The sequence below is a fragment of the Lethenteron reissneri genome, chromosome 69 (genome assembly GCF_015708825.2).
Source record: "Lethenteron reissneri isolate LAM-NWPU_2019-01 chromosome 69, ASM1570882v1, whole genome shotgun sequence".
In the NCBI taxonomy this organism is placed as follows: Eukaryota; Metazoa; Chordata; class Hyperoartia; order Petromyzontiformes; family Petromyzontidae; genus Lethenteron; species Lethenteron reissneri.
In genome coordinates, this window is record NC_083847.1 from 3879975 (window position 1) to 3885974 (window position 6000).

The following is a 6000-nucleotide window of genomic DNA, read 5'->3' on the forward strand; positions in this document are numbered from 1 at the left end:
CCACCCTCTCACCACGTGACCCTGTCTCCACCCTCTCACCACGTGACCCTGTCTCCACCCTCTCACCACGTGACCCTGTCTCCACCCTCTCACCACGTGACCCTGTCTCCACCCTCTCACCACGTGATCCTGTCTCCACCCTCTCACCACGTGACCCTGTCTCCACCCTCTCACCACGTGACCCTGTCTCCACCCTCTCACCACGTGACCCTGTCTCCTCCCCCTCACCACGTGACCCTGTCTCCACCCTCTCACCACGTGACCCTGTCTCCTCCCCCTCACCACGTGACCCTGTCTCCACCCTCTCACCACGTGATCCTGTCTCCACCCTCTCACCACGTGATCCTGTCTCCACCCTCTCACCACGTGACCCTGTCTCCACCCTCTCACCACGTGATCCTGTCTCCACCCTCTCACCACGTGATCCTGTCTCCACCCTCTCACCACGTGATCCTGTCTCCACCCTCTCACCACGTGATCCTGTCTCCACCCTCTCACCACGCCCTTCACCGAACCTTCCAGATCCCGACTTCCGCATAGCGCCCCGCTGGCTCCGCCCGTAGGTTCCGCCCCCGCTCTCCTCGCTTCCGATTGGACCGGAGGTGAGCGGCGGACCTTCACATACGACCCCATACTGGGCCCCGCTCCCGATACCCCGGGCCGTGTGATTGGCCCAGAGCCGAGCTGCGAAACCCCGATTACGCTCGCATTACACACGGATGCTTTCGTGCGGTCTTCCGAGGTTTACCGAGGCCCTCCGTACCCAACTCGGACTTTCGCCGCGGCGGACAGCTGGAACTTGATGCCACGACACGGGATGACGATGTCGGGCATGTTCAACAAATAGGAAGAGGCCCCCGGACGGACCCCTGTGTGATGTACGCGGCGATGGCGATGACCGTTCGTCACCGAGCTTGACGAACCGCGATCGACCGTGGAGGTACGGCTCCGATCCACCCCCAGTGCCGCACACGACAAAGCCGGAATTATAATACAGGGAGGAACAATGTTCCACACTGCCCACCAGGGATTATTTAGCTGTCTGTCTGTCTGACTGTCTGTCTGTCTGTCGTGCATAAATAAATATATAATACACACAGCTCTTTGATTGGTGGAGACCTTACAAACAGCTCTTTGATTGGTGGAGACCTACTGCCGGGTACGGAGAGGGGAGGTGCCTAAGGGAGGAGGGTCAGGGGAGGGGCCTAAGGAAGGGGGGAGTCAGGAGAGGGGCCTGAGGGGGGGGTTCAGGGGAGGGGCCTGAGGGAGGGGGGGTCAGGGGAGGGGCCTAAGGATATGGGGGGGGGTGCTCAGGGGAGGGGCCTAACAGAAGGGGGGTCAGGGGAGGGGCCTAAGGGGGGAGGGGCCTAAGGGGGGAGGGGCCTAAGGGAGGGGGGGCGATAGTTAAGGGGGCTGTCTGCCTGGCTACCTAAAGTCAAGTTTTATTTTATACATACAGGTACGAACAACAGGTTCCACACTGTCCACCAGGGATTATTTGTCTGTCGTGCACGAATGCGCTGTCCAACCAAGTTCCTACCTGCCCACTCCGAAGGTACGTGTTAAATATTGGAGACATATCACCCCCCCCCCTCCCCAATATTCAAATAAGCTCAAAAATGTCCCCCCCCCCAATTTTTTGCTATAACATAGATTTCTGTTTCTTTGAATGTGGTTATGTCTTCTTGGTTCTTTCGGTAAAGTCACGTAGAAGGGAAATAATAAAATAATAAAAATAAAACATAATAAAATACAATTCTCACGACGTTTCGGTCACAACGCAAGCAGCCGTCCTCAGGTGAAGAACAGGTCTGTCGGAAAGACAGCGTCTGAATGAGCACCACCAAGCTTGGCAGCGTATATTTAAGCTGGGTTAGAGGGGGAAGAGCGCCTTGACAAATGAATTTGCATATCAAGAGGAATTTAGCATATTTATGAAAAATGCAGATATGGGATTAGTCACTACTTGTGGAATGCATAGGAGGTGGGGGGGGGGTCTCAAAGTCATATTATGCCCGTGCATTATGTAGGATTAGCAGCATCAAAGGCAGGGAGTAGGGTTAGCAGTAATAAAGGGAAGGAATTTTAATAGTAAGGAGCTGCAGCAGCTAAACCCTCCCAATATTTAAGTTCGGTTAAAAAAAATTAACCCGTAAAAACAAAGTTTTTCACTATAAATCCTTTATATGCGTGTTCAATGGGCCACAACCCAGCCCACATTGGTCTTTGAAACGGGCGGCTAGAGTCCTCTCGTCCTCTGGCTTGAGATGGCTGCCACCTATGGGTCAGATGATTGCCTGCCACCATTAAGCAATTGGTAATTAAATATAAAAAAATGTTTACCTAAAAAGTGTAACATTTTCACGAAAAGAAATTGTCACGCACAACGAGTCTGTGTGCAAAATGTCAGCTCGATTGGATCACGGGAAGTGGGTTTTAAAACGACCGGTCGTAAGCGCGCAAGCAAGCAAGCAAGTGAACTTAATATAAAGGATTTAAAAAGAGAAACAACCCCCGTTTTGGTTACTAAAGCCCATAATCCACTCGACCTTGGTATGCGTGTGTAATGTCAGGATATATCCGGCTCAATGACGTATCACAACTAGTCATGATGATTGGCTCTGCCGGTCCTGGTCTACAGCCAATGGGGAGACGAGTCAGGGGCGTGGCCCTGACGTCACGGGAAGGTGACAGCTGCAAGTAGATGATTGGTTCTGCTGGCTTTGGCCACAGCCAATGGGGAGACGAGTCAGGGGCGTGGTCCCGGGAGCCTACGAGGGAGCCTGGAATATTCCATGGAGGCTAACCAGGATTGGTGGAAACGTACCACGTGACCCGGGTATTAAATAGGGGTGGAGACGGACGACACGTGGGTCAGAACGGGAACGAACGGAAGAAGGGGGCCAAGCGGGAGCGGGGCTCCGAGTTGCCACGTGGTGGTGTGTCTCTTTCTATCTGTTCCTCTCATGCTGCCTGTTAGCAGCGTAAAGGAAAAGCTGTAGCAGCATCACGTTGCCATCCACTCATTGACATGGTAATTTTCTCTGCCCCCTCCCTCTCTCCGTCCCCGCCCCCCCTCTCTATATTTAAGGGACCGTCACATAAACGACCCCCTCTCTTTGTGCCGATATGTGTCCTCTCTCTGTGTCCTTGTGATGTCTGTCTGCTTGTATGTCTGTCTGTAGTTTTCTAGTTAGATTTTTGTTGCTATTTCTTTTATGCCTGATGATGATGATTGCATGTGTTGCAATCGAAACGTCGTAATATGCTATTATTTTAATTTATTATTTTATCTTTAGACGTCACTTAACCGAAAGAACCAAAGAAAAGCTGTATACAAGTTGAACAAAAGACGGATTCTAGAAGCCGCCTCAACGAGCTTTATTACGCGTGCGCTAAGCGATTGATTGCGAGGGACAAGTTTTCTCTCGTTTATTTTTTATTTCTGTCTTGTGCAGCGTTGGGAGATTTGCATGATTGACGCTCTATTAAAAAAGTCATTATTAGAAACTCCACTCACTCTAGAACAGGGAGAGATCATACAAACTCCACTCACTCACTGTGTAGAAAAGGGGGAGATCACACAAACTCCACTCACTCTGTAGAACAGGGGGAGATCATACAAACTCCACTCACTCTGTAGAACAGGGGGAGATCACACAAACTCCACTCACTCTGTAGAACAGGGGGAGATCAAACAAACTCCACTCACTCTAGAACAGGGAGAGATCATACAAACTCCACTCACTCACTCTGTAGAACAGGGGGAGATCACACAAACTCCACTCACTCTGTAGAACAGGGGGAGATCATACAAACTCCACTCACTCTGTAGAACAGGGGGAGATCACACAAACTCCACTCACTCTGTAGAACAGGGGGAGATCAAACAAACTCCACTCACTCTGTAGAACAGGGGGAGATCATACAAACTCCACTCACTCACTCTGTAGAACAGGGGGAGATCACACAAACTCCACTCACTCTGTAGAACAGGGGGAGATCATACAAACTCCACTCACTCTGTAGAACAGGGGGAGATCACACAAACTCCACTCACTCTGTAGAAAAGGGGGAGATCACACAAACTCCACTCACTCTGTAGAACAGGGGGAGATCATACAAACTCCACTCACTCTGTAGAACAGGGGGAGATCACACAAACTCCACTCACTCTGTAGAACAGGGGGAGATCACACAAACTCCACTCACTCTGTAGAACAGGGGGAGATCACACAAACTCCACTCACTCACTGTGTAGAACAGGGGGAGATCATACAAACTCCACTCACTCACTCTGTAGAACAGGGAGAGATCACACAAACTCCACTCACTCACTCTGTAGAACAGGGGGAGATCACACAAACTCCACTCACTCACACTGTAGAACAGGGGGAGATCACACAAACTCCACTCACTCACTCTGTAGAACAGGGGGAGATCACACAAACTCCACTCACTCACACTGTAGAACAGGGAGAGATCACACAAACTCCACTCACTCACACTGTAGAACAGGGGGAGATCACACAAACTCCACTCACTCTGTAGAACAGGGAGAGATCACACAAACTCCACCCACTCACTCACCCACTCACTCACCCACTCACTCACCCACTCACTCACCCACTCACGAACTCACTCACCCACTCACCCACCCACGCACTCACCCACCAACCAGAGGTCGCAAACGGGTTTTGATTCCCTACCCGTACCCGTACCCGGCCGCACCAGGGTCGCAAACGGCTACCCGTACCCGGCCGTACCCGTACCCTACCCGTACCCGTACCCGGACGGGTACAGGTGTACGGGTATCTGGTAGGGTACGGGTATCGGGTACCCGGTTGCGACCTCTGGCAAGGGGCCGGCCATAAATGACGTCACGCACCTAGGGGGGGCGGGGGTGCGGGGGGGCGGGGTCAGACATTTGTGACGATGTGTGACGAGGGGTTTGAGAAATGTGACGTCACGTCGAAATGCTGCAACTTTAAATGAATATAGACAACACGTTCTACTTGATTAAATAGGCTTTTTAATAAATGTTTTCTGCTACAACATCGGAGTGGTGCAGCGCCGCATTAAATACACACTACAATTACAATAAATTTTATTTGTTTACGTGGTGGTTTAGTTACTGCAGCTCCATACTATTAAAATTCCTTCCCTTTGTTAATGCTACTCCTACTCCCTCCCTTTGATGCTGCTAATCCTGCATAATGCACGGGCATAATATGACTTTGAGACCCCCCGCCCACCTCCTATGCATTCCACAAGTAGTGACTAATCCCATATCTGCATTTCCCATAAATATGCTAAATTCCTCTTGATATGCAAATTATTTTGTCAAGGCGCTCTTCCCCCTCCAACCCAGCAGCTTAAATATACGCTCCAAGCCTGGTGGTGTTTCATTCAGACGCTGTCTTTCCGACAGACCTGTTCTTCACCTGAGGACGGCTGCTTGCGTTGTGGCCGAAACGTCGTGAGAATTATTTTATTATGTTTTATTTGTATTATTTTATTCCCTTCTACGTGACTTTTTCGAAAGAACCAAGAAGGTACAATAACAATAGTTTAAAACGATTTGAAGCATTTTTTATTTTTTGTTGGGGAGGGGGGGGGGGGTCTGACTTTTTGTGACGCCGTGTGACGAAGGGGGGGAGGGGAGGGGAGGTCGAAAATCGTCCAAAATTGCGTGACGTCATTTATGGACGGCCCCTTATTAAAACCGTTGTTTTATTACTTGTCCAGGTAAGGCCTGCAGCAGAGGTCGCAAACGAGTTTTGATTCCTTACCCGTACCCGTACCCGGCTGCACCAGGGTCGCAAACGGGTACCCGTACCCAGCCGTACCCGTAACCTACCCGTACCTGCAGTCGTGATGCAAACAAAAAACACAACTCTGATAATGTATGTGCACTGTCCTTGAAGTTGATTGGTCCACACCCGAGACAGCTTTCCTTAGAGCCTAGTCTCACATGGTCCTTGAAGTTGATTGGTCCAC